The sequence below is a fragment of the Salvelinus fontinalis genome, chromosome 41 (genome assembly GCF_029448725.1).
Source record: "Salvelinus fontinalis isolate EN_2023a chromosome 41, ASM2944872v1, whole genome shotgun sequence".
Taxonomy (NCBI): Eukaryota; Metazoa; Chordata; class Actinopteri; order Salmoniformes; family Salmonidae; genus Salvelinus; species Salvelinus fontinalis.
This window is the reverse complement of record NC_074705.1, coordinates 15,903,936-15,930,251: the sequence shown is the minus strand read 5'-3', so window position 1 is coordinate 15,930,251 and position 26,316 is coordinate 15,903,936. Positions and strand designations below refer to the sequence as shown.

Below are 26,316 nucleotides of genomic sequence, written 5' to 3'. Positions count from 1 at the left end.
TAGCATTGCACACACACGCGCGCACTCACTCACGCACGCACGCACGCACACACGCCCACACACACACATACACACACCAGGCAGGATTGACTGTCCTGCTAGTGTTTCTGCCCCACACAACGTTTCCTCACATTGTTCCCGCTCTGTCCAAAAGAGCATCAATTAGAAGCAGACTGCAGCTTCGTTGCAAGCCAGGCCATGACGGGAGGTAACAGACACTCCGAAAGAACAGACCATTTTTATTTTTAGTCCGGGGCATCCACCGACGTAGTTGTTAGCTATAAACACTCTGCAACAACAACAAAGTCAAATCAGACAAGACCCTTTGCATATTGTATGTTTTGGACATAACTTCCTTGGCAACCAAAGGTGTTAATTGTAATGAATCGAGACGTGCGTTTATTGAGTCACTAAGTAAACGTTGCCAGGGCGATGGCCGTACACAGTGTGAGTAGTCATGAGCTGCAAGCCCCAAAGCGGTTAGTAGATCCCGTTTTGTTTCCATCCTTTTTTGACGCCACAACAACACACACAATAGCAAGAGCAGCAGCAGAGCCTCTCTCCCTCTCCCTCTCTCTCTCTCTCTCTCTCTCTCTCTCTCTCTCTCTCTCTCTCTCTCTCTCTCTCTCTCTCTCTCTCTCTCTCTCTCTCTCTCTCTCTCTCTCTCTCTCTCTCTCTCTCTCTCTCTCTCTCTCTCTCTCTCTCTCTCTCTCTCTCTCTCTCTCTCTCTTTCTCCCCCTCTCTCTCTATCCCCTTCTCCCTTTCTCTTATGGAGCAACAGAGAGGGTCAGAAGGACAGAGAGGGTGTGTGGAGGGAGTTGGAAGTCAGGCCTTGAACTCCACCCACGCTCTACTTCCTGTGCAACCACTTACCCTCCTTTCCTTCTTCTGTTCCCTCCCGTACTCCTCCCTCATCGGCCTGTGTGAAGTTCACAAACTCCCCCTCCCCAAACAAATGCAACAGGATCCAAGTAGAGTGGTGTACTGTGCTTGCACGGCATGGTCTGGAAATGGATTGTCATATACAGTATATTAGCATTTTTACATTATTAGTTGCTATTAAAGATACTAGAACTAGTTCAACTCTACTTAAAGTGGGCTTTATATATTTTATACACACGTTTTCTCAATGATGCAATTTTGGTCATCCTCAAACATGCGGTGGCGGGCAACTTCCCTTGCCCGCTTTTAATTTATGACCATAAAACGCTTTGGTCACGCCTGAGCTATGTAGCTGTATGGAGAGCTCAGAGTGGGTCGAAGTGGCTGGATGTTTGGCTCAGGAGAAAGAGACCTCTGTACTCTGAGGTCCAAGCTCGCTTGGCCCTCGCCTCAATCATAGACCACTAAAGGATGACGGGAAGGAGGCCGGTCTCGAGCCGTGAGGCGTCGCGGTTGATGAGAAAACCCCCAGGGTTGTGTCCCACGCCTCCCACGCGACGCTCCACATAAGCAGCACATTGTGCCTTCCCCATGATCGTCACCTTGCTGGCCCACCAGACCCCACTTAGCTTTCTCTCCCTGTCTGCTGAAAGTACTGTGTTTTAATCTCCCCTGGGTGTCTGCTCTCTGCAGGGGCCCCACTGCTACATCATCTATCTGTTGTCTGACCATGGTGGTTATCTTTAGTGTGTGACCCCAGTTCAGAGTGGAGGTGTCAATCAACCATTTCCACACTTGATATCTCTCAAGTATCGTCTGATTGGGAATGAATCAGAAGGTGCATGACCTCACTAAACAGCTTGTAGTTGCAACATTATTCCCATATTAACAAAGTCTGCACATGGGGAAAAACAGTGAATGCTAATAGACGTGTGTGGCTGAGCTCACCATGCGTTCCCTGCTGCAATATGAACAGTAGTCTCTCAAGGCCTTCTTCGTACCATGTGGTTCCTATCTCTGTGTTTGACTTGGCTGACACTGTGAAGCACGGGAGTGTCAGTGGGTGTCAGTGATAGTGTGGGAATGGAGGTTTGACACTGTACGACTCTGAACTGGGGTCAGTGAAGTTGAAAGATCACCACCCTGAATCCATGTGACTCCATGGTGAGACAACAGACAGACTCTGTAGCAGTGGGGCCCATGCCGAGTGCAGAAACCCGGGGGAGATAAATACTCTGGTAAATACTCTGGATAAATACGTTGGTTCCTAACAATGGTCTGCATTGATGAAGATCAACATTTCATACAGAAAATAACTCGGAGATAGTCACGATTGTCGACAAACAATATACCGAAGCAACGCTTCACCTTTCTCCGTCACGATGGGCTTGTGTGAGCTCCATCGGTCATCAACCCCCACAACACACCCACACACAACACACCCACACATCCCTCTTTCCACCTCCTCCCTGTGCGTTGTCTCCCTGCCTAGCTCTGGCCTTTGTCTCTGTGAAGCCTGTTTATCGTCTCTGGGATCTGAGGGATCTCTGGGACCTGCCTGCTGGGCGCGGAGGGCTGGAGGGGCAGGTTTGGGGAGGGGAGCTCTGGAGCATTGCTGGCTGGCTGCACAACCACAACACGGGGGACTGCTGTCGGAGTCAGCTGTGTTTGCCTAGTGATGGATCTGACGCCTAGATTATTGGTAGGCCTAACCCCTGTCACGTTCTAGCTCGACATATTAGAGCGGTGTTAAAGAAACGATGAATAGGCCGTGTCCCATTTGAACTGAAATATACCCGTCGTGTTCTTCATGTTCCTGTGGACCTGCAAGGTGTGCAGGTTTCTGTTCTAGCATAGTACTACTGACATGTCAGATTCAACTCATAATGAAGAGCCTGGTCATTTGTATTCCAGTTGAATTTGTGTTGGTGCTGGGCTAGAACAAAAGCCTGCACACCTTGTGGGTTCCTAGGAAACAGGTTTGAAGAACACTCCTCCATTATGTACACCTCCCAACTTTATCTCCGCTAGTGATGCCGTTACCCCCCCCCCCCCCCCCCCCCCCCCTCGCTTTATTCTGTCTTGGGCCTCTGTGGTGATTTCACACACCTTCCCCCACCACCTTCCATGGCTTTCCCAGATGTTTTTCCAGCGTTGGGATTTTGCTTTGGGGAATAGGGAGGAGTGCAGGTCGGGTCAATAGCATGCCCAAACAGACGCAGGCTGTAAAACATGATAAACAAGCTACTGAGACAGTCACCTTTGACCCCTTCCATGCTAACCAATCTCACATTCTCCTGGGGTCATGGTAAGGTTATACTGAGGTTATACTGAGGTTATACTGAGGTTGTACTGAGGTTGTACTGAGGTTATACTGAGGTTGTACTGAGGTTGTACTGAGGTTGTACTGAGGTTGTAATAAGGTTGGACTATGGCAACTATGCTTCATTTCACTTCCTGTGTGACATACATTTGGTCTTATTTGTTATTATTCTGAAGTGAAATCTTCTTTGAATGGATCTCTTTCAGTTGCTCTTGTTTGTTACGAAGTGTTGACAGAGTGAGACTTGAGTGTTGTGGGTGTTACTGTTGGTGACGTAGATACAGGGTTGGATTCAACATTAGTGCATGTGCAGGTCAAACAAAAAGTAGAGGGACAGGGCTGCCATTTTGCTGAGAAACAAATGCTTCCGCTGAGACTAAACACACACTAAACGCTTCATCCTAAACCCAAACAGAACATCATTGACCAACGTTTGGATAATATATGTCATCCAGTCAGAAATAGCTGCCTGAAGGGTGGATGCAATTTGTAAAGTGCACGATCACACACCAGATCAATTTGCGTTGTTATTACCGTTCTTCTAGTCTGTCTATGTGACGCCATTGTAACTACAGTGAGTAAGAGGGGTTAGTGAACGGGATGGTGTCTGGACATGTTCAGCTGGGTAATGTTTAACATTGTAGACACATTGAGGGCTACGCGCATGCGCACACGCACGCACACACACACACGCGCGCACGCACGCACACGCGCACACGCACACGCACACGCACACACACTGCTACAGGACATAACATGATGAAATGGAGTGAGAAGAAGTCACAGTGACAGAGAGGAATGTTCCCTGTCACCTTTAGCAGTGACCTCTAACCCCTGACCTCCCAGAACGATCTCACAGGCTCTGGCAGGCTCAAGGTTTTGACATGTTGTTGTTGACTACCTAGACACCAGGGTTTCCCAAACTCGGTCCTGGGCCCAAAACATGCACCCATGGGGGGTCTGGGAAACCCTGACCTAGACCAAGGACAGGCTCAGTCAATACAAAGCATTAGTTCAAATACCTGTTTGAGAGGGATAACAGTCACTGCTAGTCTAACTCTGTTACCGAATGAGACCCCGGTCTTAGGACTGACAGTGTGTACTGAGTTTTACCTTAGATGACTAGCACTCTCTCTCTGTCACTCCCTCCTACCTCTGTCTTTCTCATTCATTTTCTCACCCTTTTTCCTTCTACTCACCCCCTCGACCCGTTCTTTACCGAGCAAAGTATGAAAGCAGACCGATACGTGAAGCGCTGTGGTGGGATGTCTATAACCGCTTCAGGCGACAGTAAGACGCGCCATCCTTTTTCAGATGAGTCAATATCCTAGGACATTTGACAACGACCAAGCTGTTGCGTGAATCACACTAACGTAGTGGTTTCTGAGCCTCTAATGTCACAACCTGACACAAACACGAGTCCCTCTGTTACAGTTGAAATCTCTTTTTGAAGAACCAGACTAGTCAACAATAGTTCTTTCACTATGACACATAGTTATAGAGCCGTAGAAATGTCACCGGCGGCACCGCAATAAGAATAACAACAATGGTGATTATTTAACCACAGTGATATTACCAACCCCCACGCATTTAACACAATGATGTCAAGACCGGCTTATGATTTTTCAGATCAGTACACACTGAGTAAACAAAACAAAAAAAAGGCATATAAGCCATAAAAGCCTAACTTTAACGACGTGCTCTTTTCCTAAAGGCGTTTTCTTCTCTCCGTTTTCTTCTCTCTGTTTTCTTGCGGCACAGGGGGTCTTTAGCGGGTGCTTGGGCATGTTCCTACTTGAGCAGCTAGCCGCTTGCTGCTGTGTTTTGACTGGGGTTGTGCTCCAGAGGGCAAGCCAATAGTCATGGCCCTGTGCTAGCTGAGATGGCGTCCTGCATTGGGTGGGTTGGGTGGACGCGGAATAATCGAGCTTTTGTACAGGAGTGTAGTTCAGTGGCTGCCACGGACCAAGTGCTCTGTAATTTACTCCAGTGTTGCTTCATGACCGTCTTGATCATCTCGCTGGCTTGCTTAGATTGGGCACAGGGTGAACAGGCCCCACCCCTGACGTTTTTTTTTACCATTTTAAGTTCCAACTTATTGAGCAGCGCCATCTCTGTAATGGCTATCGAACACAAGGCCAAACAGTTGGTACATGTACAGTATCTGTGTCTGGTTGGAGTGAGCTCCTCTACTTTCCAGATGGTGTCGAGGTCCTGTGTTCGAGTTACGATCAAGTTACATTGCAGGCGAAGTGCTAAGACTGAGGAATCTGCCACATGCCTACTAAACCGTATCACAAGCCCAGCAGATTCCTCTAGTTATACCAACTGCTAGCTAGCACTGAAACACGAGCCCTGTACTGTATTTCAACTAAAATATCACTGGGGTCTCTACCCATATTTGGGATTGAATTTGACAAGAAATGTCTATCTTAAAATGCCCAATATAAAGAGGTATGCACTGTAGGGCATTGATTGCTACAATCTCCACACGTTACATTTGTGAGTAAAAGGTGGTCGGAGATAAGTAAGGGAAGAGTTACTGTTAGGGTTAAGGTGTGCATTGAACCAATCACAGAGTTTGAGAGGTTCGTACAACCAATCACAGGATGACCACAGGGGTCATAAGGTCAGACAGAGGTCAGCAGCAGTCGAGTAAGGCTGTCTCAATCAGGCCAGGTTAAAGGTCACCATGCAGGACAGGTTGAGACTGGGCCTAATGACTTCTTTGTATGTGTGTGTGTGTGTGTGTGTGTGTGTGTGTGTGTGTGTGTGTGTGTGTGTGTGTGTGTGTGTGTGTGTGTGTGTGTGTGTGTGTGTGTGTGTGTGTGTGTGTGTGTGTGTGTGTGTGTGTGAGAGAACGAGAGAGTGGCATTTCCTTTTTTTTCCACATAAGAAATTACTGTTCGAACTTTACAAAGACCAATATCCGCTTCCCAAATAGCACCATATTCCCTACAAAGTGCACTACTTTTGACCAGCTCTGATCAAAAGTAGTGCCCTATGTAGGGAATAGGGTGCCATTATGGACAAGTACCATTACGTTAGCATGAATGACTCCAGCCAAAACAAATATTGATGTTCTGCCTCCCTCTGAAACAAACTGCTTCTTTTTTTCCTATCAACAATGGAGAAGCCGTATAACTTTCTCTCTATGGAAGAATACAATGGATAGAAAACAAATAGGACCAGGAAAATCAATGCTTGGAGAAGACAATGTCCAAAGTTGCTATTGTAATTTGAAAAGTAAGTAAAAGAAGAAGGGTCTTTCGTAATAGCTCCCACACTTGTTGAAAAACAGTCGTCAGTTGAGAGTGAAAGTCGAAAGGGGTTCTCATGGAGCGAGCCAGGATGAGACAACAGAGACAAATGAATGAATGTCCCCAAAGAGACTTGTAGATCTACTCCAATTTCTTTCTGTAGACCTACTCCTATTTCTTTCTGTAGACCTACTCCTGTTTCTTTCTGTAGACCTACTCCTATTTCTTTCTGTAGACCTACTCCTATTTCTTTCTGTAGACCTACTCCTGTTTCTTTCTCTAGACCTACTCCTATTTCTTTCTGTAGACCTACTCCTATTTCTTTCTGTAGACCTAGTCCTATTTCTTTCTGTAGACCTACTCCTATTTCTTTCTGTAGACCTACTCCTATTTCTTTCTGTAAACCTACTCCTATTTCTTTCTGTAGACCTACTCCTATTTCTTTCTGTAGACCTACTCCTATTTCTTTCTGTAGACCTACTCCTATTTCTTTCTGTAGACCTACTCCTATTTCTTTCTGTAGACCTACTCCCATTTCTTTCTGTAGACCTACTCCTATTTCTTTCTGTAGACCTACTCCTATTTCTTTATGTAAGCCCACTCCTATTTCTTTCTGTAGACCTACTCCTGTTTCTTTCTGTAGACCTACTCCTATTTCTTTATGTAAGCCCACTCCTATTTCTTTCTGTAGACCTATTCCTATTTCTTTCTATAGACCTACTCCTATTTCTTTCTGTAGACCTACTCCTATTTCTTTCTGTAGACCTACTCCTATTTCTTTATGTAAGCCCACTCCTATTTCTTTCTGTAGACCTACTACTTTTTCTTTCTATAGACCTACTCCTATTTCATTCTATAGACCTACTCCTATTTCTTTCTATAGACCTACTCCTATTTCTTTCTATAGACCTACTCCTATTTCTTTCTGTAGGCTTACTCATTTTTCTTTCTGTAGGCTTACTCATTTTTCTTTCTATAGACCTACTCCTATTTCTTTCTGTATGGCTACTCCTGTTTCTTTCTGTAGTCCTACTCCTGGAAAAGTAATGCATTTGATGCTTTTCCTTATTGAGAGATCCAATCGAGATTGATGGGAACAGAGATAATTAGGGGTTGTGGGGTTTTATAAGGGGGGAGGAGGGGCTTGGTGAATCATCGCTTCTCGTTTCTGATGCATGAGTTCAACTTTTGGCGAGAGGAGAGGAAACGGAGAGAAACATCTCTCTGAAGGACAACTGTTATGTTTTCGCCCTTTTTTTTTTATAAACCTCCAGCGTTATTCAGCTGTCACTGAGTCACACACGCCGATACTAACAACCCCGTTCCTTTATTTTCATTAAATGAAACGTCTTCTAGAGAATACATATATAATGAGTTCTCCTTCTACACTGTGTCATGAGAACGGTGCGACTTAACACTAGAAACACCTTGAGGGACCCCTACTTCATGCCAAAACGAGTCATTTTAACTCCAAAATTATAACAGTCGAAATAAATACATTTCGTATATGTTATCGGAAGAATACTCCTTTGGTTGTGTTTATGAAGGTCTTGGGTGACATTAGAATACGGGATAAAGTATTATTTCAAAGAACACTATAGCGTTTTAAGCTCAGGGGTTAGGTTTAGGGTTAGACTTAGTATAAGGGGGCCTCCCGAGTGGCGCAGTGGTCTAAGGCACTGCATTACAGTGCTTGAGGTGTCACTACAGCCCGTGGTTTGATCCCAGGCTGTGTCACTGCCGGCCGTGACCGGGAGACCCATGAGGCAGTGCACAATTGGCTCAGCATCGTCTGTGTTAGGGGAGGGTTTGGCCGGACGGGATTTCCTTGTCCCATCATGCTCTAGCAACTCTTTGTGGAGGGCCGGGTGCCTGCAAGCTGACTTCGGTCACCAGTTGGACGCTGGTGCGGCTGGCTTCCGGGTTAAGCAAGCAGTGCGGCTTGGCAGGCTCGTGTTTTGGAGGATGCATGGCTCTCAACCTTCACCTCTCCCAAGTCCGTAGGGGAGGTGCAGAGATGGGAAAAGATCGTAACTACCAGTTGGGGAGAAAAAGGGGTAAAAGTTAAAAAAAAACATGTATTTTTGTAAAATAGTCTAAGGGTTAGTTTTAGGGTTATTCAAAATAGGATTTTCAATGGAAATACATTTTAGGTCCCCTCAAGGATAGTAAAACACGCTCTGTGTGTGTGTGTGTGTGTGTGCTCCTCAGTCAGTTATCAGGGGAAACCACCTGAATGTTGAGTGATCTCCTTTATGTAAACAGGAAGTTCTCTTTGTTCAGACTGAGTGGATCATAGGAAGTCAGGCTGAATAGGAATGCATCACTGTAGCCTGATGCTTGGTGTCTCAGAGCAGCAAGGTGCCCCTTAACCTCCGCTCCAGCCCTTCACCCCCTGATCTAGCTCTGGCTCTTTGCCTGCTCCTCCGGCTGCTGGGGTGAGACGGGGATTAGGTGCAGGATGTTGGATGGTCATCGTTGTTCAGGGCTGGGCTGGACAAGTCTGGATAGGACTGGGCTGTGATGTTCGGTTAGCTGCAGTTCTAATTGTATCCCTCAGTTGATAACAAGACTCAGGAAGGGAATATCCATTTCCAGCAGTCCACTTCCCTGAGTTTGTACAAACAGCTGAGTGTGTTCCTGTGCAGAAGACTGTTGAATAAGAATGTGCATCGGGGTACGTACCTGCCATGATGATTCATAAGAGCAGCAATGATCTAGTGTTTCTGGGAGGAAAAATATGTTTCTATGAGCGGAAAAATGTGCTTAATTTGAAGAAGTTATTTGGCCACTTTAGTTGTGATACAAACCTTACCTATAGGCCTATGGGCTAGGCTACATGAGGTGTGCGGCTATGATTAGAAAAAGTCACAAAACATGTCACGACTTCCACCGAAGGTGGCTCCTCTCCCTGTTCGGGTGGCGCTCAGCGGTCGTCGTCGCCGGTCTGCTAGCTGCCACCGATCCATTTTTCTTTTTCGTTTGTGTCTGTCTGTTTCTTACACCTGTGTTCTATTGAGTTCATTTCTGTGGGTTTTTTAACCTCGTTGCCTGCTGTTATTTTGTGCGGGATTATTTCGGGGTTTGTTTGGGGCGTGTGCTAGATTGCGCCACAGGCTATTCTCACGGTCGTTTGTGCCGTTGTGATTTATTTAGGAGTAGATCTTTTTTTCTTCTTCTCCTGTTGTCACTTCGAATTCCTGTTTTGTTGGGCGCCTTCGTTTGGTTTGTTTCCTGACCTGTTTTGTTGTGTTTTGGACTTCCAAATAAACATTTTACTATTTGGACCTCAGTGCTCTCCTGCTCCTGACTCCTGCACCTAGCCCTCCCTAGTGAGGCACCTTACAAAAAAAGGCTGGGCATCATACACAAGTGATAATATATAATTCACAAGTAACAGTCTAATATTGTCACCCATCAGACTGTTCTTGATTTAATGTTGTTTTTACATATACAAAATAATATATGTGTGGCATTTGTTTTGATTTAGAATGGACCATGATCATGCCTGTCTCGAAACATGGGGCAGTGGCGAAAAATACATGTCATCTTTGCACTTAAATAGCGAATGGAGGACACTTTTCCCATGGTTCATTTTCATGCCAGCCAGGTAGGCTATACTCCTGTTGTAAAGATCAACAATGTGCTTAATATTAGGAAAGTTAAGAAATAAATATAGTAGGCCTAGCCTAGAGAAGCTGATGGGATCCTCCTCTTTTTAGTAGAGGCCATCAGTGTTTTCTCGCGCAATTGCATAGCCTATAGAAATGTTGCGCAACATGAGCTCATGGGCTCTCATGAAGTGTTTGATTAGATTTTCAAATACATTTGCATTGATGTCAGATTGATTAGAGCAGGGCTGCCCAACCCTTTTCCTGGAGATCTACTGTCCTTTAGGTTTTCATTTCAACCCTAATTTTGCATATCTGATTCAGCTAGTTAAGGTCTTGTTGAGCAGCTAATTAGTAGAATCAGGTGTGTTAATCTCCAGGAAGAGGGTTGGGCAGCCCCGGTTTAGAGGGACAATAGAGTGCTGATTACCAGGTGTTAGCAAATTTGGTAGGCTCCTAATGACCATCAGCAGCATCAGAGCTTGGAGAAGGTTTTTTTTTAATGAGAAGTATTTGCCTCTTCGGATTTTCTGAGTTTCTGAGAAACGTTTTCTCAGTTTCTTCCATGAAGACTTCCTTCTGAAACTCGTGTATGTTCTTCCAATGACACACAATGACGGAGCCATTTCACCCACTGTCGTGGCACAGACCACGAAACATGTTGCACCAGACTGCACGTACACTTTCTAGCTCGTCTGACATCACCCCAAGACACAGGGAAGTGATTTGGTTTCACATCATGGCGGTGGAAAATTACTTGCAGGCATTCCCCTCCCCCAGAGTTATGAATGAACGTTTACATAGGCCGAGCCCCACGTGGGTTCTTAGAATAAAGAGGTGGAGAAGTGGAAATCTGGCAGGAAGGTAAGAAGTAAAACAGAACAAACCAGCCTGCATGTCTTGTCAGAATCCATTGTTTATTCTACGCCTCTCTCTAATCTACGCCTCTCTCTCTCTCTCTCTCACTCTTTGTTTATATCACTCTCTTTAGCTCACTCTCACTTTTCTCCCTCTCCCTCCTATCTCTCGCTCTCTCCTCCATTCTTGCTCTCTTTGTCTCTGTTTTTCTTTCTCTCCCTTATCAAATGTCTGCACCCCTTTCGCCCTGTTCTGCTTGGCATAAATAGCATCTTTGAAGTGAACACACTAAACACTGAAATACTTGTTGGAGCAGATTACAGAATTCCCCCAGTGGAGTGAGATAGCTCTTTCCCGACATATCCTTAATCTGTGGAATCAAAGTCATAATTCATGGGGAAATAAGACAGTATGGGCTTGTTGGGCCAAGGTAATAGTTTATATTTCCCTACCAAGCGTGTGTAAATGTATTATGCTTACCTGGCCTTGTTACAGTGCTATATCTCTTTTTTAAAAAAGCAGAAATGTTGAACTTGAACTGAAAACAACATTTCCCCTGGCAAGAGTTGTGTAAAGCAAAGCACACTTGAGGCAAACTTGAAGTAGAGAGAATAACTCCAGCAGCTGCAAAATGTGCAATGTAAGGAGTGACAGACACGTAGAATACCTGTTTTCCCAGAGAGAGGCTTTGGCTCTGGCCATCGCTTCCTCCCTGCTCAGACAGCAGAATCACTCTGGACACCCGGTCATGTCCGCTCTCCACTCTTCTCTTCCTGTCTTCCGCAAACTCTACCGCCCCCCCCCCCCCCCCCCCCCCCCCCCACACACACACACACTCATAGTCGTACTCTGTCGCAGTGTTGTGGGTTGCGAGGCACACAGAAAGAGACAGGGCTCTCTTTCCTCTTGGTCCTCAGGGGAGGCGTGCTTGCGTGCGAGCAGGGCCCGGGATCTGTCAGTGGAGCTGGGGCCTCTCAATCAGTTCTCTCTGCCTCTCAAGGTCTCCTGTATTAACGCCGGGGACACACAGACGAGGTGCCCTTGTCTGTCAGCGAACCTCAAGAACACACACACGCGCATGCACACACACACACAGTGCAACACAGGGTGTTGATGTCAGAGATCCAGTAGGCCCTTTTTCAGCATGGGTTCTTGGTGTTGTTGGGATGTGGCGGCAGGGAGGGCGAGAGAGAGAGAGATATTGCAGGTCTTATTTTAGCTGCTGCGTCGTCGCTCGGGCTTGAAGCACTGAGCACCACCGCCGCCACCTGTCAAATGACAGGGGTCGGGAAGGACAGATCCAGTGGCAGAGAATGAGGCAGGAGTGTCCATGGGCCTGGTTGGCTGGCCTTGATGTTGAGACAAACTGTCGCCAACATTGTATTACTCACTTACTTTAGCCCCTGTTGATTGGTGCAGGCGTCCGTTGGCTGTGGTTACGGGATGATGTGGGGATCCAAATGATTACTCAGGACACCTCCTATAACGAGACCATTGCATTACCCAGATGCATATCCGATTTATTGCCGTGTTTCAAATGGCACCTCATTCCCTACGTAGTGCACTACACGGTGTCCTTGTGGACGTATCTCAGATCTGTGTTTTAGTTTATTGGAGATGATGAATCGTTTTCTTTGTCTTTTGATATGAAGATAAAACATGCACGTTTGACCCTTTACACGTGTGGAAATTGGCCTGTATGGATAGGGCTAAAATTAAACGTTTCTTACAAAAGAAAAATGCATACGCGTTGTACCAATAAGGGACTCGTTTGGAGGTTTGGGGAAATTGTTTATCATAAGTTTTACGATATGGAATTTGATGTTCACATTTGAACTGATGTTTGGCTCGCTTGTATGACGTCAAAGCGGTATTTATTATAATCCTCAACGTCTCATCTTTTAAAAAATACATTGGATCCTCTTAATTTACAGCATTTCCCCCTCGCTCAGAGAGCAAAACATTAGAAAAAGTTGCCCAATTAGCAGGAGGGATGGGGGGCAACTTCCTGTCACGTGCTGTGCTCAAGTTCAGTCAAAGTCATACGGCGCTGTGAAGCACAGAGCTGGGATGTCATGTATGACCCATTACTGTACAGCCACTGCGTTCCAATTTAAGCGCTTATCAGTGTCCAAATCTGCCATTTTCAACCCTTCTACGGGTACGAGTGTAAAGGGCTACGACAAGTTGGACAAGAATGAGTGGTACATGAGTGGTACATGAAGATGTAATGACACATAAGCAGCCAAAGCAATGCCCAGGTCGGCCTGCAGACATGGCATTAGTGTGTGTGTGTGTGTGTGTGTGTGTGTGTGTGTGTATTTCTGCATAACCGCTCAAGGTTAACCATTAACCAGGCTAAACCAAAAGCCAAACCTTAAACCCTAACCAACAACCATAACCTCATCTCAACCTCTCTCTCACCCCAGTGGTGAACACCAATCGTCTGTGGTACCGTGTAGTTCAGTTAGTAGAGCGTGGCTCTTGTAACACAAAGGTTGTGGGATCAATTCCCGCTGGGGACCAGTATGAAAAAGTTGCTCTGGATAAGAGCATCTGCTAAATGACTAGACTGTCTATGAAGGCTCGGGCTATAGTGACTCATCAATAATGTACACGTCTTCATTTCCTGCGTTGATTAAGACTTCCTACATACAGGATATGTGATTCTCTCTAACTGATAGGATCTTTTGAACAAAGACATACGCTGTGAACATGTGCCTTACAGTAAAGTCAAGTCTAGCCTATCATACTGTAACCAGACCGGAAGGGGTTAACGGTGCTTCGCTCCATTATGTAGCGATTACACAAACCCTCCATTTTGTTTCGTTTTTGCCTGCGGCGGGCCGGCGGGCGGGCGCGGAGAAGGGCTGGTGCGAGCAGTTCCCCAACATGTCTGTGCGGGGAAGGCGCAGGCCCCCGCTTTCAAGTACAGCCCCAAGTATGTAAACAGGATACCCTGCGCTGCCGGAGAAGAAAGGCAAGGCATGGAAACATTAAAAGTTAAAAGACAAAACTGGGGCCCAGAAATAAGCAGCATCTCCTTCTCTACCCCCCCTCCTCCTCTCCTCCCTCATTCTCTGTTCTGTATGACTACAGGACATGAGATATCAACCCCTGTGCTCCTCTTGCAACAGAGTGAAGCTTATTGCTGGTGTTAATTACATTCTGTTTGCGTCCCCTATGGGCCCTGGTCAAAAGTAGTGTACTATATAGGGAACAGGGTGTCATTTTGGATGTATCTCTGTCTTTTTTTCACTGCTAATTCATGCGGCAGCTGACAGAGACTGAATCGTCTTGAATCAATAAATGAACAGCTGTTCCACAATTGTAAGCCAGAGTAGAAACATATTTAGACTCGCGATTATTTTTAGGGAGAGCAATTTAGAAATTCCAAATAAAACATTTGGGGAATGTGTTATGCGTTGCATTCTTGAAGCAACAGGAAATAGATTGCGGACTAGTCCTTGAACGCATTTGACTGTACGTCTAAATTGGTGTGAATAGTTGTTATTATGCAGATGGCATGTTGTTTAACACACTGTACTGTGTGGTTCTGGTGTGGTTCTCTCCCGTGCTGTTGGACACAGTCAATCAGTCACCTCCATAACGTACGGTTGGTTTTCTCTCTAGTCACTTACTGTATGCAAAACTCAGAGCAAAAACAAACAGTTCAACGACACAAAGGCACCGGTAGATATGGATCAGGCGTTGGACTGGTGGAGAGCACGGTTGTTTCTCTCTCTCTCTCTCTCTCTCTCTCTCTCTCTCTCTCTCTCTCTCTCTCTCTCTCTCTCTCTCTCTCTCTCTCTCTCTCTCTCTCTCTCTCTCTCTCTCTCTCTCTCTCTCTCTCTCTCTCTCTCTCTCTCTCTCTCTCTCTATCTCTCTATCTCTCTATCTCTCTCTCTGTCTATCTCTCTCCCTCTCTCTCTCTCTCTCTCGCTCTCTCTCAATTCAATTCAATGGGCTTTATTGGCATGGGAAATATATGTTTATGTTGCCAAAGTAAGTGAAATAGATAATAAACACAAGTGAAATAAACAATCAGAAGTGAAGAGAGCGAGGGAAGGAGGATGGAGGCAGGGGAAGTGGTTAGGGGGAGTCAGGATACTTTTCTCTGGCTGTGTTGTGAGTGCACCGTCCCCCAACCCATTGGTTCCTTTATCTCTGACTGCACATTGTATACACTACTTCCCAAGACCCTGCGTGCAAGGAAAAATCTGTAGTCTGGCTCTAGTGGAACTAAATGTCTTCAGATTAAGATAATATCCCTACTGCATATCTGGCGCGTTTTATTTTCTCCCCCCCCCCCCCCCTCCGCCTCTCGCTTCACCCTTCGTTCCTCTATTGCTCTCTTTCGTTCTTCCTTCTTTTCACCTCTCTTCACTCTCGCTCCTCTCTCTTTTTTCTCACTTTCTTTCTCTGCCTCTCTCGGGTCTTCCCTCTAAGCAAAAACAAACGTGACTCTTTGGCACAGACTTGACTGTGGAGGCAAGGCTGTGTCAGAGTAATCGTGCACTTCCAGATGTGCGCTCGCTGCTCGGCCGGGGTTTTATTTCACTTTCAAATCAAAGTGGGTTCCTCACTGTGTAGTCTCCTCTTCTCTTATTTTCCTCCGTTTCTAAAGTGCTGAATGAATAGAAAACCAGCAGCGTACCACCCTACATCCCACTGCTGGCTTGCTAAGCAGGGTCGCTCCCTGGATGGGAGACCAGATGCTGCTGGAAGTGGTGTTGGAGGGCCAGTAGGAGGCACCCTTTCCTCTGGTATAAAAAAAATATCCCAATGCCCCAGGGCAGTGATTGGGGACATTGCCCTGTGTAGGGTGCCGTCTTTCGGATGGGATGTTAATTGGGTGTCCTGACTCTCTGTGGTCACTAAAGATCCCATGGCACTTATCGTAAGAGTAGGGGTGTTAACCCCGGTGTCCTGGCTAAATTCCCAATCTGGCCCTCATAGCATCATGGCCACCTAATCATCCCCAGCTTACAATTGGCTCGTTCCTCTCCCCTCCTCCCCTGTAACTATTCCCCAGGTCGTTGCTGTAAATGAGAATGTGTTCTCAGTAAACCTACCTGGTATAAGGGTGTAAAAAAAAAACTGCTAGCTATTTCTTATGCATGGAGACCATCACATCCCGTAGAGTGGTCATGCGATCCACTGCCTTATGTGATGTCTGTCCAAGTGATTTAGACTGGTGCAAGTAACGTATTACCACATGTATTTAGCCCAGTGTAAGGAGGAGAGGCCCTTGTGGTCTGACCAAAGACTAGTTAATGAGGTACATGTGTGTCCATGGAGACATGGGAGAGTTGCTGTGATCTATGTCTGTTTAACATAGCGGCCTGTGATACATCATCCTTTGATACGTAGCACAACATACAACTTTATTGTTCGTGGAAACGGAGACGCATACATGCGGTCTGTTTCATCATCAGCCCGTTGAGGCGGTTAGAAAAGAGAGTCACTTTTGATGATATGAACGGAATATTTTTCCTCCAAGTCTTTTAATGAACTAATTGTATTTAAAAATATATATATTTTTCATGTCCTTGGTGCTCTCATTTGGTTCCATTCTCTGTAACAACAGGTACGCCTTTGTAAACTTATAACACACACGCACGCACACGGTCATAGGAGAAGAGAGGAGAGGGGGAAGTAGAGGAGAGGAGAGGGGGAAGTGGAGGAGAGGAGAGGTGAGGGGAAGTAGAGGAGAGGAGAGGTGAGGGGAAGTAGAGGAGAGGAGAGGTGAGGGGAAGTAGAGGAGAGGAGAGGTGAGGGGGAAGTAGAGGAGAGGAGAGGGGGAAGTGGAGTAGATGAGAGGTGAGGGGAAGTAGAGGAGAGGAGAGGTGAGGGGGAAGTAGAGGAGAGGAGAGGGGGAAGTGGAGGAGAGGAGAGGTGAGGGGAAGTAGATGAGAGGAGAGGTGAGGGGAAGTAGAGGAGAAGAGAGGAGAGGGGGAAGTAGAGGAGAGGAGAGGGGGAAGTGGAGGAGAGGAGAGGTGAGGGGAAGTAGAGGAGAGGAGAGGTGAGGGGAAGTAGAGGAGAGGAGAGGTGAGGGGAAGTAGAGGAGAGGAGAGGTGAGGGGGAAGTAGAGGAGAGGAGAGGAGAGGAGAGGAGAGGAGAGGAGAGGAGAGGAGAGTGAAGTGGAGGAGAGGTGAGAGTGAAGTGGAGGAGAGGAGGGGTGAAGGAGAGGTGAGGGGGAAGTGGAGGAGAGGAGAGGAGAGGTGAGAGTGAAGTGGAGGAGAGGAGAGGAGGGGTGAAGTGGTGGAGAGGGGGAAGTAGAGGAGAGGAGAGGAGAGGGGGAAGTGGAGGAGAGGTGAGAGTGAAGTGGAGGAGGGGAGGGGTGAAGTGGTGGAGAAGGGGAAGTAGAGGAGAGGAGAGGAGAGGAGAGGAGAGGAGAGGAGAGGAGAGGAGAGGAGAGGGGGAGGAGAGGAGAGGTGAGAGTGAAGTGAGGAGAGGAGAGGAGGGGTGAAGTGGTGGAGAGGGGGAAGTAGAGGAGAGGAGAGGAGAGGGGGAAGTGGAGGAGAGGTGAGAGTGAAGTGGAGGAGAGGAGAGGGGGAAGGGGGGAGGCCAGTCATCCAGAAACGGAATAAACATCCCAGCAGCTGCTTCATTAGTCAATAGCCAACGATAATTTTCCATGGCTCCCTCCGCCACCATGGCAACCTGTTGTGTGGTGAACACGCACACGTGCACACACACACACACACGCACACACACACAGTATAGTCACACACGTGGACACACTTCCCCTCCAGTCATTGTGGCATGCAAAAGCAGTCGGCCACTCAGGTTATATCTCTTTATCTATTCTTCTCTCTTTCTCTCTCGTTCCCTTCATATTCCTCTCTCTCTCTGTCTCTCTCTTCCTCTCTCTCGTCCTCTTCCTCTGCTTTCGATTGGATTCATCACTTCAAGGCATCACTTCTTATTTCCATGATATGGAACTCTGCTCCAAGAAGACAAGGTTGGGTGGATGGGAGGGTGATTAGGGCCTAGCTGCTACAAACAGCCCAGCCTGTTAGATCACATTCACGTCCTTCTTCCCTGAGAGGAGACCCGGGGGACGGGGGGAGGGTAGTATGTGCAGTATGTAGACTTCTATTTGCATTCCCACACTGTATTTAAAGCAGGCTGGTTTTGAATGTCTGGGAATCTGGAGTAAGAAGTCATGTGTGGCTCAGTTGGTAGAGCATGGCACTTGCAATGGTTGTGGGTTCGATTCCCGCCGGTGCCACTTTGTAAAATGTATGCATGCATGACTCTAAGCCGGTTTGGATAAAAGTGTCGGCTAAATGTTGTACGTTATTATTACATGATGGTCTTTTGAAAGGAGAGGAGTGAGATGCCTACGCTCTTAGAAAAATATATATGCTATCGAGAACCTTAAAGTCCGGCTGTCCCCATAGGAGAACCCTTTGATTGGGTTCTTTGAAATAATCTTGATTAATTATCACATTCTTAAAAATATTAATAACATTCCACCCATGAGGCCAAATAGGGCGCTTTTGGTCACTGACTGCAGGAAAGGGCTACACATCAACTTCCTGGTTTGAATCAATATTTGTTGTTGTCGGGAATCTGATTGGGAATGAATGGACAACTGGATATGACGAATGTTACATTTCATTGAATCAACTTTATTTATTCCCAGAGGGAAAACTGTCACGACAGAAGTTACATCGTTCAGCTGCTGGTCTATACTGTGCGATGTTCTGTTATCTCTGCCTTATCCAAGCCCTCTTGTTTTATATAAACACCACTACAAACCAGGAAGCACGTAACATTCATCGTGATTTATGTCATGGCATACTACAGTTGAAGTCGGAAGTTTACATACACCTTAGCCAAATACATTTAAACTCAGTTTTTCACAATTCCTGACATTTAATCCTAGTAAAAATTCCTTGTCCTGGGTCAGTTAGGATCACCACTTTATTTTAAGAATGTGACATGTCAGAATAATAGTAGAGAATGATTTATTTCAGCTTTTATTTGTTTCATCACATTCCCAGTGTAAAATTCTGACCCACTGGAATTGTGATACAGTGAAATAATCTTTCTGTAAACCATTGTTGGAAAAATGACTTGTGTCATGCACAAAGTAGATGTCCTAACCGACTTGCCAAAACTAACCGACTTGCCAAAAGAAATTTGTGGAGTGGTTGAAAAACAAGTTTTAATGACTCCAACCTAAATTTATGTAAACTTCTGACTTCAACTGTACATGTACTGATACTGTATGTATGCTGCTTTTGGAGGATGGAATGTTGCATGGAATAGATTTGACAAGACCGTTAGCTGTGATTAATGTGTTGTGTTCACACACACACACACACACACACACACACACACACACACACACACACACACACACACACACACACACACACACACACACACACACATATACACACACACACACACACACACACAATGTGATGTGTAATCTGATACAGGGAGTCTGTGTTGTTTTTTTCACTTTCTATCACTGCCCTGTAATTAGGCCTGTCTGTGACATCGTTAAAGAAAAGCTGCTGATTGGACAACTCAGAGGCAGCTGCTGATCTCCCGTGATTCTTCACTCACTCACCTGTATGTGCGTGTGTGCGTTAAGGCTGGGAATTGACAGGAGCCACACGATACGATATAATCATGATATTTAGGTGCTGATATGCTATGCAATTGTCACGATATTACGATTTGATATTTCGCTTTGATGTTCCAAACATATTGCTAACTATATGTCTGCTGCAGAGAGACAAGAGAGAGTATGATAAAATGAGTTTTGATCAGTCGGGGAAATAAAAGTACTGAAAACTTTGGCTCACTATTTTAAAAGAAAACAAGCTATAGTATGAAAAATACTAGAGTTTTGGTGCAGGTACAGCCGATTAGCGCTAGCTAACTCTACCAAGCAAAAAATATATAAAATCGATACTTGGAGTCAAAGTATCAATATCATTTCCCCACCACAAGTGTGTGTGTGTGTGCGTGCGTGCGTGCGTGCGTGCGTGTACGTGTCTGTACGCGTCTGTGTGCAGGGTCAGTGTTCTGGTTCACTGCGTCAGCTGCAGTTGTGCTGTGGCTTCACACACACACACACACACACACACACACACACACACACACACACACACACACACACACACACACACACACACACACACACACACACACACACACACAGCTGTTTCAGCCCCATTTACTTTATGGCTAGCTATAAACAACCTGTTGAATTTCTCAATACACTGATACATTACATGGCCAAAAGTATGTGGACACCTGCTTGTCAAACATCTCATTCATAAATCATGGGCATTAATATGGAGTTGGTCCCCCCTTTGCTGCTTTAACAGCCTCCAGTCTTCTGGGAAGGCTTCCACTAGCTGTAGGAACATTGCTGAGGGGACTTGCTTCCATTCAGCCACAAGAGCATTAGTGAGGTCGGTCACTGATGTTAGGCAATGAGGCCTGGCTCCCAGTCGGCGTTCCAATTCATCCCAAAGGTGTTCGATGGGGTTGAGGTCAGGGCTTTGTGCAGGCCAGTCAAGTTCTTCCACCCCAATCTCTACAAATCATTTCTATATGGACCTTGTGCACGGGGGCATTGTCATGCTGAAACAGGAAAGGGCCTTCCCCAAACTGTTGCCACAGAGTTGAAGCACAGAATCGTCTAGAATGTTATTGTATGCTGTAGCATTAATATTTCCCTTTACTGGAACTAAGGGGCCTAGCCTGAACCATGAAAAACAGACCATTATTCCTCATCCACCAAGCTGTACAGTTGGCACTACAGTATGCATTGGGGCAGGTAGCGTTTTCCTGGCAACTGCCAAACCCAGATTCGTTCATCAGACTGCCAGATGGTGAAGCGTGATTCATCATTCCAGACAATGCGTTTCCACTGCTCCTGGGTCCAATGGCGGCGAGCTTTACACCACTCCAGCTGACGCTTGGCGTTACGCATGGTGATCTTAGGCTTGTGTGCGGCTGCTCGGCCATGGAAACTCATTTCATGAAGCTCCCGACGAACAGTTACTGTGCTGACGTTGCTTCGAGAGGCACTAATGAGTGTTGCAACCGAGGGCGGACGATTTTTACGCGCTTCAGCACTCGGCGGTCACATTCTGTGAGCCTTTGTGGCCAACCCCTGAGCGGCTGAGCCATTGTTGCTCCTAGAGGTTTCCACAATAACAGCATTTACAGTTGACCGGGGCTCTAGCACTGCAGACCAACTGACTTGTTGGAAAGGTGGCGTCCTCTGACGGTGCCACATTGAAAGTCACTGAGCTCTTCAGTGAGGCCATTCTAATGCCAATGTTTGTCTATTAAGATTACATGGCTGTGTGCTCGATTTTATACACCTGTCAGCAGCGGGTGTGGCTGAAATAGCCGAATCCACTAAGTTGAAGCGGTGTCCACCTACTTTTGTATATATAGTGTACAGTATATATAGTGTGTCTATAGTGTGCCTATAGTGTGCCACTGTATGTGTATCATATAATAAAATCCAAGCCACTTCTATGGATTCTATTTCTATGATATGGATCCCTATTTCTACTTTCAGCCATTTGCCTGACATGGCCTTTTTCCCCTTCCGTTTCCTTGCTTCTGACGTTAGAGTATTGTATAAGAAAGAGTATGGCACATTAGAGTATTGTATAAGAAAGAGTATGGCTCATCATTAGAGTATTGTATAAGAAAGAGTATGGCTCATCATTAGAGTAGTATATAAGAAAATGTGGCATGGGCCTTTCTGATGTGGTGTGATATGTGTGAAGGTTGGAACATTGTCAAATATATGAGTCACTACACCACCAGGGAAAATCCCTCAGTAGCCCAAATGCAGCCACCTCTACCCAGCAGTGTCACTAGAGAGAGTGTCATGCTTACCACAGGGCATGCAGCCACCTCTACCCAGCAGTGTCACAAGAGAGAGTGTCATGCTTACTTCAGGGCCATGCAGCCACCTCTACCCAGCAGTGTCACTAGAGAGAGTGTCATGCTTACTTCAGGGCCATGCAGCCACCTCTACCCAGCAGTGTCACTAGAGAGAGTGTCATGCTTACTTCAGGGCCATGCAGCCACCTCTACCCAGCAGTGTCACTAGAGAGAGTGTCATGCTTACTTCAGGGCCATGCAGCCACCTCTACCCAGCAGTGTCACTAGAGAGAGTGTCATGCTTACTTCAGGGCCATGCAGCCACCTCTACCCAGCAGTGTCACTAGAGAGAGTGTCATGCTTACTTCAGGGCCATGCAGCCACCTCTACCCAGCAGTGTCACTAGAGAGAGTGTCATGCTTACTTCAGGGCCATGCAGCCACCTCTACCCAGCAGTGTCACTAGAGAGAGTGTCATGCTTACTTCAGGGCCATGCAGCCACCTCTACCCAGCAGTGTCACTAGAGAGAGTGTCATGCTTACTTCAGGGCCATGCAGCCACCTCTACCCAGCAGTGTCACTAGAGAGAGTGTCATGCTTCCTTCAGGGCCATGCAGCCACCTCTACCCAGCAGTGTCACTAGAGAGAGTGTCATGCTTACTTCAGGGCCATGCAGCCACCTCTACCCAGCAGTGTCACTGGAGAGAGTGTCATGCTTACTTCTGGGCCAGCCTGGTACCACATCTTTACCCTTCTGCCCCCGTAGCACTTGGCACTACAACTGAGCACTATACCCTACAATTCCTCTTTCTATTGTCTCCGTTTCGCCTCCTCTTCTCTTTGCCTGAAAGTAGATATTTCATATTTTTGTGTAATGACAATTTCGGAGAATCCAAATCAGTGATGTTATTGTTTCAGACTTGTAGAGTTGCAAGTTGGAAATGGTCCTTCTCTGTCTGTGGGAGGTGGGTAGCTTAGTGTTTGACGTGCGTGGATTTCCCCTCTATGCTGATCAAGATCTGAAATCACCCACTGACTCACGTCACAGTAAGGACTGACACCCACCGCACTGATGATTATGGGAACTTTAACTTTACCCGTGGCAAAAATGAGATAAAGAGTATAACAAATATTTAGAAACTCCCCTTGTGAGTGCTAATTTGAAATGCCGTTAGCAAGCCCTGAGGTTTTACAGAATATGAGGACACGTTTCTGAATGAACCAGAGGAGCACAATCTCAATTTGGAAAGCGATAATACCTCAGACTTTTTTTTGAATATAGAATAACAAACTAGCCACACCTTGTCCTTACTTTAACTGTCACGATACAACAACAGTAATACGTCTGGTCAGCCGTGAAAGCCTCTCACAACGAACGTGCTTAGGTGACTTCAAAATGGCCGAGGCGTAAGAAGAGGAAGTACAGTATGTGATGAACTGCTTTGTCAGAGAAGCGTGGGTGACACTGCCCTGCACATACTGCTGCTATATAAACCAAGAGCAGATGGCTGTCAAACACAGACGTGTTGACGCTGCGGTGCGCAGAACCGACGCAGTTCAGTTCGATCAGTCATTGTGTACTCCTGTTCTCGAATTTCACAACCTCCGGAGTAGCTCTGTTGCCCTCGGGGTTTATTAAGGGGTTTTCTATCTCTCTTTCTCTCACAACCCTCACTGTCTAACTCTACTGTTCACTCTTTCTATATCCCCCCCCCCCCCCCCCATCCACCCCTCTCACAGTCTCATTGGAACGTGAATGCGTCTCTTGCACCTTGGTCTGGCTGGCTGGCACAAGCCTCGCGCTCTCTCTCGTCTCGGCCGCACAGCGACCTGAAATGTCTTTTGCATACTTTGTTTTCGTAGTACTGGCGTCCTTCCTGGTGGCGACGCTGAGTGACACTGCCTGGCACTCTGTCAGAAGCCAGCTCAAACTCACACTGGCTTGGTGCAGACCTGGGTTCATCAACGATTCAGTCTTTCTAATACGTTGAGTGTTTGCTGCCTGGAGTTCCAGGTGGAAGGGGTTTGCAGTTTGGGACTACTCGATTTGTCCATTAAGCCAGGCAAGCTCAATCAAGCACAGATAAAGTATCTGAAATCATTTCAAATAGTAATTGAACCTAGGTCTGCTGGTGTACATTGCATGCTAGAGTTGAGCTGGGTGATTTGGGCTAGGAGGGGTACGTTCGAGACAGAGAGAGTATAACACACAAACTCTCTGCTCGACCCGCACACCTGTCCAAACAAGGAAATGATGAAGTATATTAATTTACACTAATAGATTGTCAATTGCATTTTTATAGGTTCTGTTGCCTGTAACAACCCAGAAAACAAATGTGGTGTTCAAACTGAAACTAATAGATTTTAATTTCTGCTATGCTTTCCAGGAGAGTTGCTGTTGCTGTTTATCTCTCAGCCTGTAAACAGGGCTGAGACAGACCAGACTGTTTTTTTTTTGCGTGGCTCCATGGAGGTTTGGAGTCAGTCATGGCAGCCAGAGACAGGCAGAGGCCTCACGATAGAGGGTTGGCGGGTTTGGAGGGCTGCCAGACGGTACGGGGAGTCGAGACAGGGGCAGGGCGTGGAGGTGGGAGAGAGAGAAGGGGGGAGGGAGTCAACCGAGGTTCCATGCTGCATTCTGGGAACGTCAGCATCATACTAATGGTCTATTCGGTCCCTCCAGCTCCAGAGGCCCAGTAGCTCTCCCAGTCCAAACCACCGTCCCCTAAAGACCCCAACCACTCATAACAAACCTCCCCAACCCTTCTCACCAATCTGTATTTTCCTTCCACTCTCTGGCTGCGTCCCACATAGCACCCTGTTTCCTATATAGTGCACTACCGTTATGGATCTGTTCAAAAGTAGTGCACTAAATGGGAGCAGGGTGCCGTTTGGGATGCTGCATCTCTCTCTCTCTCGCTGCCTTTCTCTCACATCGTTTTTGCGATGTCCAATTTTAGCTGACCACTTGGGCCTCCTTTCCTCCTCCTCCTCCTCCTGGCCTCCCTCCTCCCCGCATGCCCCCCTGACTCATAGGAACTAGTGGAGGTTTTAAAGGAGGCTGGGCCAGCCCACCCGGAGGTTGGCCTGCTCGAGCCCTGTTGTCTTCCCAAAAGGCCTCTTGGAGCTGTTGACTGACAGTAATTGGCAGATGCAGTGGCTTTGCGTGTAAAGAGTTTATTTAGCGAAAGAGAGAGAGCGAGAAAGAAAGAGAAGCGGGGGGGGGGGGGGGGTTTAGAAAGTGAGTAGTACTGCAGTAGTAGAGGGAGATAATTTAATGTCAGATACACAAAATAGGTGCAGTGAAATGTTTTTGTTTTTTTTACAGGGTCAGCCATAGTAGTACGAAACCCCTGGAACAATTTATAGTTAAATGCCTTCCTCAAGGGCACATTGAGTTGTTTCACCTTGTCAGCTCAGGTATTCAAACCAGCAACCTTTCGGTTACTGGCCCAATGGTCTAACCGCTAGGCTACCTGCCCTGTCTATGGTGTCAGTAAACCTGGCTGTTATCCAGACATAGTCTATACTTGACGAACAGCATTTGGACCGTAAGTCCCTCTAGTCTGCTCCACACTATCATTAACTCAGTACCTTCAGTACCTACAGTACCTACAGTACCAGGTGTACAACTTGCTGTACTCCAGATCAGATCAGCTGGCTGGCATGCCCTGCCTGGCGTGACCTTGTTTTGTTATCCTCATCATACCAGTGTCTCCGTGGGCATGAGAGCATAGCTAACAGCCTTCATTCATTTGGCTCTGCCCTGATTCATTCAAATCACAGCAGAATGGACGGCTTGTTCAGACTCACTGCATCCCTTATGTAAACCATGCGGTACTTTTGTAAAGCACCCACAGCCATTATTGAAGCATTCAACTACCTTTTAAGTGCCTGGCTGGCTGGCACAGTGGCAGAGGCAGAATAGGTGTGTGAGTACGGAGGCAGAATAGGTGTTTGGGTACAGAGGCAGAAGAGGGGTGTGGGTACGGAGGCAGAATAGGTGTGTGAGTACGGAGGCAGAATAGGTGTGTGGGTGTACAGTTGGGGGTCTCTCGTGTGTGCGCGTGTGTACATGTCTTGGACCAGAAGTCCTCACAATAATTATAAACCAACAAAAAAATGGACATTTTGCTGGTCCTCACTTGTAAAAATGCTATTATAGGGGTTAGGTTTTTGGTTAGGTTTAGAATTAGGGTTAGGGTTAGAATGAAGGTTTAGAGTTCGAGGTAGGGGTAAAGGTTTCAAGTTTTATTAGTCGACAATGCAACAACAATAAGAAATAGTAAAAGATACGAATACGAACATAAAGTAAATGGCAGTAGAATAGAATAAACATTTTATTCAAGTATAATACAATTTATTTTCAAATATTTACATGTGTGTTGGGGAAGGGGGGGATGGCATATAAACTGAGCCGTATAACAAGAGTCTGGTAGCAGCAGTTGTGTGTGTGTGCGTGTCTGTGTGTGTGTGTGCGTGTGCATGTGCGCGTGTGT

At 46.5% G+C, this 26,316-nt stretch overlaps 1 protein-coding gene across 2 annotated transcripts in view; it reads left to right on the top strand.

Annotated features, from left to right (window-relative positions):
- The window catches only part of LOC129840218 (aryl hydrocarbon receptor-like), an 81,841-nt gene that overhangs the window by 14,004 nt on the left and 41,521 nt on the right, over positions 1 to 26,316 (top strand). The gene's annotated exons all lie outside the window — the stretch shown is intronic.